This window comes from Pseudophryne corroboree, chromosome 9, assembly GCF_028390025.1.
Source record: "Pseudophryne corroboree isolate aPseCor3 chromosome 9, aPseCor3.hap2, whole genome shotgun sequence".
NCBI classification, from domain to species: domain Eukaryota; kingdom Metazoa; phylum Chordata; class Amphibia; order Anura; family Myobatrachidae; genus Pseudophryne; species Pseudophryne corroboree.
Window position 1 is genome coordinate 348,803,056 of NC_086452.1, and position 13,283 is coordinate 348,816,338.

A 13,283-nucleotide genomic window follows, 5' to 3' on the forward strand; every position below is an offset into this window, starting at 1 on the left:
TGAAAGAAGGAGAAAACCCCTGTTATCCTCCTATGCCCCATAAAGTTTTCCAAAAGTGGCAAAAGCGAGAAGAGGTAACAGACTTCTGAAATCGGGGCCCAGTATGCATTACCGAACTAGGGAACTCCTCCCTTCTAAGGTCTCGTGAATAGCCACGAGGTTAAACGAAACCAGTTTAAAATTGAACAAAGAAAAGGACCCTGTTGAAGTAGACAGACCAGTCGAGGTAGGAGCCAAGGTTCCTCTACTGACAACAGGTGCAGGCTGGAAATGTAAGTCATGCGTGGCCCAACCGGAGCCACCGAGAGGACTAGCGCGCACTCTCCCCTCCTGTGTTACCGAAAGTGAGGTAGAAATAGAAAAGGAGGCAGGATAGACTAACCCGAAACTCCAAGGAGCCCTGAGGGCATCCTCGGCTACTGCCGCCAGAGCTCACGACTTAAAGAGTCAGTCAGAACGCCCTGAGGACGATCCGAAATCTCCGCCAACAGCGGACCAGCTGACAAAACTCCGGGGAATGACCCCTCATCCGGGAGTCTGACCTGGCGGCTTGACCTGGAAAGAAAATTGTTGTCCTCCGCTCAGAGGGGAATGCAGGCAACCACTCATGGCGTCGCAACTTAACTGAAGAAAGAGAGTACCCGGTGCCGAGGAAGGAAAAATCCTCTGACGGACCGTGTTGAGAAACGTTTACGAGGAGCATAATTGGATCCGTGTCGAACCAGAAGCTCCTGGATCCTCAGGATATTCAGAAGCCACCTAATCTGCAGAGTGGGATACTAGTAGTAGATTGTCCAATTAGGGAACAAACGTCACTTCCTGTCCCTGAAAAAGAGTTATTCTGTGATCTTCCTGAACCCTGTGGGAGCGGAAGAGAGACCGAATGAAAAGTATTGGCAGTGAAAATGAGTATCCTGTAATGCGAATCTGAGAAGAGTCCGATGAGGAAACCCAACGGAAATCAGTAAACAGGCATCGCTGAAGACAAGGGACGCATAAAAAACCTCCTTTCTTGTTCAAAACTAGCAATCACAGACTGAAAAGATTCTAAGGCCAGAATAGGCCTGGCCGAGCCATCTAGCTTCGGCCCCTGAAAAGAAAACAAAGGCCTGAGAACTGTCCCGATTCAACTGATATGTGAAAACAGGGATCAACACCCTTTGCGGTTAGAAGCATATGGAGCGCTGCCTGCAGTATGACTGCTCTTGTCATTGTCGACTGGCCGACCCACGCCGAGGGACCCCGGAGACGGTTTTATTCCAAAATCTAGTCTGTAACCGCCCAAGCCTTCTCAGTCCTTCCAGTAGGACCACCTGCATACGCCTACCCTGGGACCCTCCAGGTGGTAGGAAGGTGTGACCTGTAGTGGGTGATCTAAAATCAGTAGTAGTAGTGGGTGATCTAAAATCAGACTGGACCGAGGATGCTGAACCTCTGCTTCAGCCTGTTACCATGAGATCCCTTGGTGCCCATGTGGAGTCGAAAACCTGAAACGGCACAGAAAGATCTAAAAGGAAAGACCGGTAAAGGTCCGTCTTGGAGCTGGGGCAGCAGTAGGAGAAAGAAAAGTGGACTTACCTCCAATGGTTCAAGAAATCATGCAGAAAGTTCCTTCCCCTGAACCCTCCGCCCCGTAGGATTTCATGTTCACCAGTCACTGTCGCAGCCTCAGAGGTCGTCGGGTTGAGACAGCCCCAAGCGAAAATGCAGGTTCCGAGTCTGCAGACGTGGAGACCTCAAAAGAGCACAAAGCAGAATCGTGATTCTGATCTGTCCCAAAGTATCAGTTGATCCTGATGCGAATTATCCTGTAGACTAGAGGACAATTGTTCCACAACCTACCTGCTCAGGACAAGGTAGAACCCCGCTGCCGTATATATGTCTTCGATGGATCCCTGAGCAAGGTTGCCTCAGGGAAACGGCAGCTTGTTGGACCGGCGATACATTGAGGGGTATACCGTGGAGAGGGTCTGATACCCTTTCCTGCCGTCTGCGGGGAAAGGATAGGAAAACAAACATTGTTTGATACCTGAAATTGTGTATCCGTGTGTCTGCAGGCCGCCTACCGGAGCCTGCCGAGCTCAACCGAAACTGGACCAGTCGCTGTCATTTCGTCATCAGCGTCGAACCCTGATGGACCTGACGTGTCCGCCTTAAAAAAAATTATGGTCAACACATCGGCCACAACCTTAACATTGTCCCTGGCAGATCCTTTACCTGCAGTATCAGATGAACTGCTGTATGATATACCTGGATATTCTGAGACACTGGTTCAGACTCCACCAAAAACAGCCATCATCAGTATCCTGGACATCTCTCTCCTTCTTCCAGAGAGGCCTTTCCACCGCCACTCCGTGTAACATGGAAGGTTAGCAAGGTTCTTTTAGAAACCTGGAGAGGGGAAATGACTTACATGGTCTCTGTTAACAGTGACATTACCTGCATAATCTGAGCTGTTCAAACAGGAGCGTCCTGCAGGTGCGTGGAGGGCTAAGCAGATGGCTTTACCTCGTACTTCACTTAAGAGGGAATTCTTTGACTATCCCAGGTGAGACAAACGAAAGGAGAAAAGGTGGGTTAAATAGACACCGCCCTATGTAAGGTCTGCACTATAACGTGTAGTGACCGACACGATTCAACTAAACTTTCTGGAGCAGCGAAGACCTAAACCAGTAGCGCTGCGCTGTGGGACAGGAGTCTTAGCCATGGGCTATAGGAGCTCCCCTTAAAGTTTCCTTTTTTTTTTTTTTTTTTGAGATTGAAACCCTGGTGTTCAGATACCCGCTACTAGCGTACTGAGCCGCAGCGCTATTTGTCTGATGCCACACACATTTCCCAAATTACAAATAGCATTAGTAACTAGTGACAGCAAGGAATAATAAAGGGAAGGCAACACTCCGCCCTGTATGTAGTGTACCGCTAATTAAGGAGCACCAGATGTTTCTCGGAGGTTCCGCTGGCTTTTCAAAATGGTGGCCAGCCTGCGAGAAAAGATGGGGGAAAATGTTATGTGGCAAGGTGGGATCTTTTATTATTATAAAACATTGCGGAAGTGGTTTGTTTTATTCCCTATATATGGTAATGTATGTATATATATATACATACATACACACATACACAGTTAACCCAACAGAGTAGATAAATACTGTCTATGTGAACTTCTAACAGGGTAGATAAATATCAGGGTAGATAAATACTTGGACCCTAGATTTTAATCATTAATGAGCTGAGCACCAGCTCCTGCAATAGAGCAGGTTCCTAATCTACAGCCTCTCTGAAATGACTCCCCTGCAGGGAGGAATGGCAGCCAGCATCTGCATGCACAGAAAAAGATACCTTTTTAAAAGTAAATATGCTCCTTGAACAGTCAGGCAGGGGAAAGGAGCTTGCCGCGGTCCGGGGAGCAGAGGGCTTGTGCTGCAGCGGTCCGGGGAGCGGAGGACTTGTGCTGCGGCGGCTGGAGAGCGGAGGACTTGTGCTGCAGCGGTCCGGGGAGCGGAGGACTTGTGCTGCGGCGGCTGGAGAGCGGAGGACTTGTGCTGCAGCGGTCCGGGGAGCGGAGGACTTCCGGGGAGCGGAGGACTTGTGTGCAGCTGCCGGACAGCGGAGAGCGCAGAGCCGCCGTACGGAGCGTGAGTTAGCTCCGCCCCCTCCCGATTCGGCGCCAAGTTTGAAAACCCGCTGCTGTGTACAGTAAGCGGGAAGCACCTTGTATCCGTCCCGGCCGCCTGTATGTTGTGGCCGGGGAGCGGAGCGGGAGTTAGCTCCCCCCTACCCCATTCCAACACAGTATATCCCCTCCGGCCGCCTGTATGCTGCGGCCGGGGCGCTTTCAATTGCAAATGAAAACCCGCAGAAGTGTAAAAATAGCGGGAAGTGTAGCACCCGGCTTGCTGCGGCCGGGAGCAGAGAGCGCTGAGCCCGCTTACAGAGCGGGCTGTAGCTCCGCCCCCAACGTAATTTCAAATTCAAAATAATAAGTGCGCCTCTGATACCCGTCGGCTTGTCTCTGACTGGGGAGTGTAGGGGGGGTGCACAATTAAATCTGTACAATCATACATCAGTCTGGAGGGGGGGAGATTGTACTCACCGCTGTCCTGATGTAGTCCAGACACGCGCCGCACTCAGCGGTGTTGACTTATACTCTGCTCGACAGAGCGACCCCGACACGCGCCGCACGCAGCGGTGTCCGGTCACTTTTGAGACTTACCACTGCCGTGCTGCCGGAATCTTCTGCTGGTGGAGCGGCCCCGACACGCGCCGCACGCAGCGGTGTCCAGCCAACTCAGGAGAGCTCAGTGTCTCCCTCAGCCGGGGCCCATCCCGAGCCGCACGCAGCTGCGATGGGACCCCGCCGGCAGCTCCCGCGGTGCAGACTGGCAGTGGCAGAGCTGCCAGTCTGTGTGTGTAAGTAAGAAAAATAAAATAATAAAGAAAAAAGAAAAATTTCTTCAGCTAAACCCAAGTGAACCAGCTCCCTCGGGCACTAAACTAAGACTGGCTTGGAGGGGAGATAGTAGGGGAGGAGCTAGCCACAGTGTGAGAATTTTTAAAGTGCCAGCTCCCAATTACTGCCTACTATTTCCCCATTGTAACTACGCTCCAGTGGCCCCTAGTGGATGAAGGAGAAAAGTTTCTAGGTTTCACAGGAACCAGCCTATTGTGGTGCCTGTGCCTACTGAAGCCTTGGCTGATTCGAAGTCTCTCGATGTAGTCAAAGTTTTGAATATTTATGTCGCCAGAACGGCTCAGATTGGGGAAACAGTGGCTCTGTTTGTCCTGTATGCTCCCAACTAAATTGGGGCCCCTGCTTCTAAGCAGACGGTTGCACGCTGGTTCTGGGATACGATTCGGCATGCTCATTCTACGGCTGGATTGCCATTACCGAAGTCGGTGAAGGCCCATTTTACCAGGACGGTGGGCTCTTCTTGGACGGAGACCCGAGGAGTCTCGGCGGTTCAACTTTGCCTAGCTGCTACTTGGTCGGGCTCGAACACGTTTGCTAAGTTCTACAGGTTTGATACCCTGGCTGATGAGGACCTCATTGTTTGCTCAATCGGTGCTGCAGAGTCGTCCGCACTCTCCCGCCCGGTCTGGAGCTTTGGTATAGACCCCATGGTCCTTTTGGAGTTCCCAGCATCCTCTAGGACGTATGAGAAAATAAGATTTTAATACCTACCGGTAAATCCTTTTCTCTTAGTCCGTAGAGGATGCTGGGCGCCCGTCCCAGTGCGTACTGGATCTGCAGCTATTGGTTGTGGTTACACTCATGTGGTGTTTCTTTCAGTCAAGTCTGTTGCTGACGTTATTCATGCCAGGGCATGCGGTATGTTATTATTGGCCGTGTTTACGCACAGGTTGTGTTACATTTTCGGTCAGCATATTGCTGTATATTTTTCATGCCGTCGGCTGGTGTTCTATTGAATGCCACGTTCTGCGGCATGTTCGAGGTGTGAGCTGGTATGACACTCACCGTGTTTAAACAATAAATTATTTCCTCGAAATGTCTGTCTCCCTGTGCACAGTTCACTAACTGGAGTCTGGAGGAGTGGCATAGAATGAGGAGCCAGTTCACACCCATTCAAAGTCTTATAGTGTGCCCTTGTCTCCTGCGGATCCCGTCTATACCCCATGGTCCTTTTGGAGTTCCCAGCATCCTCTACGGACTAAGAGAAAAGGATTTACCGGTAGGTATTAAAATCCTATTATATCTGTCAAACCTGCAGTGCACATGGTTTTGCCCAGTAGAGAACAATTTTGCTGCTGCAATCAACTCTGAATTACCCCCATAGTTTTGCCCATTAGCTAACAAATTTGCTACTGCAAGCCATGTGATCAGATCTGAATTAGGCCCAAAATGCTTCTTTTAAAGGATAATTAATTGTTTCAATTGTTTGCACAGAATGTTAAAATGAATGGTGTTAACAGAATAAGTATTACAGCACCATACTGTATGTACCACTGTGATACTGTTTAAATAGGTTTATCTCCAGCAAAATCTAGTGACTTTTATCACCAGCGGTGATACTTGTGAAAATGCACATTTTGCTGTTATGGAGGTGTTAACACTATGTTAAAGTATGTCCCTAAATCACATGAGATTATGTTGTTTGCTGGAGATAGTAAAGGAAGTACAGTGGTAAAGATAAGACATACTTGTACCCATCCCTGATAAACACAGCCCTACAAACCACATTCACTGTGCAAGAGCCCTCTATCTTCAAAACAGTATTCGGTTGATAGATAGACAGTGTCTAGTTAGACAGTAAATAGATAGACACCATATGTTAGACAGACATTAAGTCGACAGGGTCAAAAGGTAGACATGAAAAAGGTAGACAGTACAAAAGGTCGACAGGGTCAAAAAGTCGACAGGGTCAAATGGTCAACATGACAATGGTCAACATAAAAAAAGATAGACAAATGTTTTTTTTAAATTTAACATGTCTTTAGACTATTTCATACCTTCTCTATCCATGTCGGCATAGAGTCGGTTATAAACCTTGTGGCGAGCGCAGCGAGCCACCGAGCCCGAAGCGTGGTGAGCGAAACGAGCCCCGCGAAGGTGTGCCTTTCTACAATTGGGGGTCCCAGATGACAAAACTATCCACACAAACCACAAAAATGCAAAAAACATGGTGTCTACCTTTTTTTATGTAGACAATTTTCATGTTGACCTTTTGTACTGTCTACCTTTTTCATGTCGACCTTTTGACCCTGTCGACCTAATGTCTGTCTAACATATGGTGTCTATCTATTGACTGTCTAACTAGACACTATCTATCTTTTATACCACACCCCTTCAGAACTCTTCAAATGTGCCACTAACTCATACATTAAATGAGAAATGAGATCCCATTTTTTCTCTCTAGGACTTGGAGCGTAAAATAAAATAAGTGCATTTCGGTGCATGCAAACCAATACTTTAAAACAAAAGAAAAAATCCTTAAACATAAAGTTGCATGAAACTGCAGGCAGATGTCTCTTTTTTACCTTCAGTTATTTACTACAGTAGCTCAGAAAAGCAACACATTGTGAAATCAGCAAAAGCTCATAGAAATGACGGTGTAGTATCTTTGAAACACAGAATCTTTCCCCAGCGCACAGTACAGTACATATAAAGAAAAACTGACAACAACAATTTTTCCACTTCCCTCAATCTTTTATTGGATATTTGGAAAAACCAAGAGCTAAAATTCCACTTCCTTCAATCTTTTATTTCATTTGAATGGTAAAAGAAATTTAATTTCCTACTAAAAACAATATGATAATTGAAGTAAAGTGACTGCCTATTACCGGTAAACAGAACCACCACAAATACAAACATATAACACATAAAACGAGATAAAAAATGAATGATGATTCACTATGCCCCACAGTACTTTAGTGGTCTCCAGTACATGGGTTAAATATGGATAATCCTAAAATAGACTGGATGCTCTGATCTGCGACTTACTCCCTCTATAGTGCTAAAGTCAGTGACTGCAGTTGTTATTCCATGGAGAGTCCTTATTGGGGAACACACTCTCAATAGTACAAAACGTGTTATTGGCAGCAGTACTTCTCCCAGTCCATAAGGCACGTCCCTATAATCACTGAGTCTATGCTGGATAAAAGGGATCCTTTCTTGATAAGGAGTTACCTTGTGCAAATGTCCCAGAACTGCTCTCCAAAGGGGAAATGCTCCCTGGCTGTTCGGTCCTCAGCGCTGATGAGCGGGGCCAGGAGTCCGCTGGCGGAAGTCCCGTACACGCTGCTTGTAGCACTACTCAGCGTGCTCGGGATCGATGATCTCTGGAATCGACGCGTTTCGCCTGCGGGAGGCTTCGTCAGGAATGCAGAGTGATCACTCCGTCTCCCCTCATCAGTTATATAGGATGTCCAGCTGTACCTTCCTTTTCCTGTATGCGTTCCAAGTGCGTTCCAAACCAGGTCTTCCTCTTCCTGTATGCATTCCAAGTGCGTTCCACTACATAATACACTTCCTGATCCACACGGATATACTCCTACTTTCTTTTTAATCATTCAGTTTATGCAATCTCAAACAATACAAAAACCACCACCACAAATAACAACATACAACAGTGCTCGTAATACTATAAAGGCTATCAACCTAAGCTAATATTCATCACTACAGTACGGTATTTAAAGTATAATATATATAAAAGGGCAGTATTTAAAAGTACAGTATTTTGAAAATACAGTATTTAAAAAGGGGGGAAGTGTTGTCTATCCACACAAAAAGGGTACTAGACTATGAGCAAATTATTCTATATGCATCATTCATTTATTCATCCAGTTTATTATTTAAAACTGACGCCTATACCCTAAAAAAATTGTATAGTCTCAATATAACTAAGTATAAAAGAACCTATGAGAACTTCTATTTAAAATATATTAATCCAATACTTCATATCTCTACATAACTCCTACTCATAAAAAAGGCATTAGGTCAAAATCAATATTCAGTCCCCTGGGCATGAGAGTACCTAGTTGATAAATCAATTTTGTTTCTTCTCTATTCAAATATTCCTCTATACGACCCCCTCTCCACGGTACTGAAACCTTCTTTAAACCTACAAACTGTAGCCCATACGGATTGCCTTGATGTTTCTCTGAGAAATGGGCAGATACGCTATGATCCTTCTTCCTATTTTTTATGTTGCACAGATGTTCCTGTACCCTTACATGTAACTTACGCTTAGTCTGGCCTATATATTGTAGCCCACAGGGACAGGATAACAAATAAATAACACCAGTGCTGTTACAGTTCAGACGTTCTCTGATCTTAAATTCTGCACCATTCGAGGATGATACTGCCGTTTCCACAATCTTAACCGAATTTAATCTAGTTTTTTGACAGGCCGTACAAACACCACATCTGGAAAAACCCACTTTACCTCCCTCCTTGGGTCTTACTCCAAATTTTGAATCGCTCCTAACTAAAGTGGACTTGAGAGTGGGCGCCCTCCTATAGATTATATGTGGTTTCTCGGGGAGTAGTCCTTTTAAAACCTCATCAGATAATAAAATATGCCAATGTTTACGGACACTCTCTTCTATCTTATTATTTTGTGCTGAAAATGTAGTGATGAATAGTACATCCTCCTTCTGATTCAAGACCTTTTTTTGTTTATATTTAAGAAGTTCTGACCGATCTATATCCTTTATCTGGTTCCTAACTTCTATTAGCTGACCTTTATCAAAATTCTTCTCTTCAAAATTTTTCATAAGTTCTTCCACCTGTACATCAAAATCTGCCTTTTTAGAACAGTTACGCTTCAAACGTTTCATTTGTCCCCACGGAATATTCTGAATCCACCTTTTATGGTGATTACTCCTTGCGTTCAAATAACTGTTTGTGTCCGTAGGTTTTACATATGTCTTGGTCTCTAACTTATTTTTTTCTACATAGATCGTCAGATCGAGAAAGTTGATTGCCTCTTCACTTATTGTGCTGGTGAACTCCAAATTTACTTTATTGTTATTTATCTCTTGTATAAATTTTTCAAGTTCATTTCGTTCTCCTCTCCATATAATAATAATATAATCGATATATCTACCCCAAAGATATATCTTATCTTTAAACTTCTCATTCTGCCATATGTTCATCATTTCCCACTCCGCTAAAAACAGATTGGCGTACGAGGGTGCAAATCTCATACCCATAGCTGTACCTGTACGTTGTGCATAGAAAGTGTCTTTATAAAAAAAGAAATTGTGATCAAGAATGAATTTAATTAAATCCATAATGAAATCTACTTGTTCCTGTCTAAAACTACCATCTTCCATAATCCTATTTCTAACATATTGGCAGCCGATTTCGTGTTGGATGCAGGTATAAAGTGCTTTTATGTCACAAGTCGCCAGGAGAAATTCTTTCACCCATTGTATCTCTTGTAACATATTTAAAACCTGGGTCGTATCTTTTATATATCCCTTTTGTTTTGTTACTATAGGTTGTAAGAATTTGTCTACATACCCAGACAGATTCGCCGTCAGAGACCCCACCCCTACCACGGCGAATCTGTCTGGGTATGTCTGGGTATGTAGACAAATTCTTACAACCTATAGTAACAAAACAAAAGGGATATATAAAAGATACGACCCAGGTTTTAAATATGTTACAAGAGATACAATGGGAGAAAGAATTTCTCCTGGCGACTTGTGACATAAAAGCACTTTATACCTGCATCCAACACGAAATCGGCTGCCAATATGTTAGAAATAGGATTATGGAAGATGGTAGTTTTAGACAGGAACAAGTAGATTTCATTATGGATTCCATTAAATTCATTCTTGATCACAATTTCTTTTTTTATAAAGACACTTTCTATGCACAACGTACAGGTACAGCTATGGGTATGAGATTTGCACCCTCGTACGCCAATCTGTTTTTAGCGGAGTGGGAAATGATGAACATATGGCAGAATGAGAAGTTTAAAGATAAGATATATCTTTGGGGTAGATATATCGATGATATTATTATTATATGGAGAGGAGAACGAAATGAACTTGAAAATTTTATACAAGAGATAAATAACAATAAAGTAAATTTGGAGTTCACCAGCACAATAAGTGAAGAGGCAATCAACTTTCTCGATCTGACGATCTATGTAGAAAAAAATAAGTTAGAGACCAAGACATATGTAAAACCTACGGACACAAACAGTTATTTGAACGCAAGGAGTAATCACCATAAAAGGTGGATTCAGAATATTCCGGGGGGAAAAATGAAACGTTTGAAGCGTAACTGTTCTAAAAAGGCAGATTTTGATGTACAGGTGGAAGAACTTATGAAAAATTTTGAAGAGAAGAATTTTGATAAAGGTCAGCTAATAGAAGTTAGGAACCAGATAAAGGATATAGATCGGTCAGAACTTCTTAAATATAAACAAAAAAAGGTCTTGAATCAGAAGGAGGATGTACTATTCATCACTACATTTTCAGCACAAAATAATAAGATAGAAGAGAGTGTCCGTAAACATTGGCATATTTTATTATCTGATGAGGTTTTAAAAGGACTACTCCCCGAGAAACCACATATAATCTATAGGAGGGCGCCCACTCTCAAGTCCACTTTAGTTAGGAGCGATTCAAAATTTGGAGTAAGACCCAAGGAGGGAGGTAAAGTGGGTTTTTCCAGATGTGGTGTTTGTACGGCCTGTCAAAAAGCTAGATTAAATTCGGTTAAGATTGTGGAAACGGCAGTATCATCCTCGAATGGTGCAGAATTTAAGATCAGAGAACGTCTGAACTGTAACAGCACTGGTGTTATTTATTTGTTATCCTGTCCCTGTGGGCTACAATATATAGGCCAGACTAAGCGTAAGTTACATGTAAGGGTACAGGAACATCTGTGCAACATAAAAAATAGGAAGAAGGATCATAGCGTATCTGCCCATTTCTCAGAGAAACATCAAGGCAATCCGTATGGGCTACAGTTTGTAGGTTTAAAGAAGGTTTCAGTACCGTGGAGAGGGGGTCGTATAGAGGAGTATTTGATTAGAGAAGAAACAAAATTGATTTATCAACTAGGTACTCTCATGCCCAGGGGACTGAATATTGATTTTGACCTAATGCCTTTTTATGAGTAGGAGTTATGTAGAGATATGAAGTATTGGATTAATATATTTTAAATAGAAGTTCTCATAGGTTCTTTTATACTTAGTTATATTGAGACTATACAATTTTTTTAGTGTATAGGCGTCAGTTTTAAATGATAAACTGGATGAATAAATGAATGATGCATATAGAATAATTTGCTCATAGTCTAGTACCCTTTTTGTGTGGATAGACAACACTTCCCCCCTTTTTAAATACTGTATTTTCAAAATACTGTACTTTTGAATACTGCCCTTTTTTATATATTATACTTTAAATACCGTACTGTAGTGATGAATATTAGCTTGGGTTGATAGCCTTTATAGTATTAGGAGCACTGTTGTATGTTGTTATTTGTGGTGGTGGTTTTTGTATTGTTTGAGATTGCATAAACTGAATGATTAAAAAGAAAGTAGGAGTATATCCGTGTGGATCAGGAAGTGTATTATATAGTGGAACGCACTTGGAATGCATACAGGAAGAGGAAGACCTGGTTTGGAACGCACTTGGAACGCATACAGGAAAAGGAAGGTACAGCTGGACATCCTATATAACTGATGAGGGGTAGACGGAGCGATCACTCTGCATTCCTGACAAAGCCTCCCGCAGGCGAAACGCGTCGATTCCAGAGATCATCGTTCCCGAGCACGCTGAGTAGGACCGCCGCTCACTGCGCCTGCTCTGTTCCACTTCCTGCCTGTGAGCCAGTGAGCCGTGAGCCATTCAAAAGAACCGGCTCTTTTCCATGAGCTGAACTGCTCAGAGCCGCTCACTGAAAAGAGCCGAGTTGCACATCTCTATGCAGCACACACACATTGAAGTCAAAGACCATAAAACACTATGGGGTATATTCAATTAGCAGCGATAATGAACTTTTCAGGTGAAAAGTCCGGTTTTCGCGCGAAAAACCGGACTTTTCCCGCGAAACGCAATTACAGCCTATTCAATTTTCCGTGAAAATTTATCGGTGATAATTTTTTCACTAATTTCACTTCACCTACTCTGAAGCAGGTGAAAAGTTGGAAAAAGTCACTATTTTAAGGTAAAAATGTTTGGATATGGTCCAGAACTCCTGGGACACCCCCCTTAATGACTAATTAGGCACGTTGAAGTTTTTAATTATTTTTAATTGGCCAATAATGACATGTCATTTTTGGGGTGAAAAAGTACAAAGTGATGGAAATTGGGGTTCAAGGTATGGGACAGGTATCTTGGGGTGCTTTATGAGTGGGACAGATGTTTTTAGGCTTGCAGATGGGAGTATTCGGTCTGTTTCCACTTTTTTTTTTAAAGTACCCTAAAATGACCCAAATATATACTTATACCCATTTTCATGTACCCCAAATTTAATGAGAGCATTTATTTTGCTCAAAAAAACTTGCTTTCTATCATTTTTTTGCATTTTTTAAAAAATGCATACAACAGCCATTTCACACAATTTAAGTCCCCAAAAACTCTCTAATGTGATCTCTAATACACTTCTCTTCTATTTTCCTATGTTAGTTTAGCATTTTTTGGGGTACAGGATGATTTCCCCATTTTCACCTGCACTTTTCACTGCAAGAATTTTCGTGTGAAACCCATTTGGAATTAAATAGGTCGAAAAACGGCTGCGAATTTGCGGATAATTGAATACCCTAGTTAGTGAGTGCATGGCAAGCAGATGACAAGGATCTGTG

The 13,283-nt window shown here is 43.3% G+C and overlaps 1 protein-coding gene across 1 annotated transcript in view; it reads left to right on the forward strand.

The window, feature by feature from the left end:
- Positions 1–13,283, forward strand: part of RAC2 (Rac family small GTPase 2) — a 336,789-nt gene that overhangs the window by 231,307 nt on the left and 92,199 nt on the right. The gene's annotated exons all lie outside the window — the stretch shown is intronic.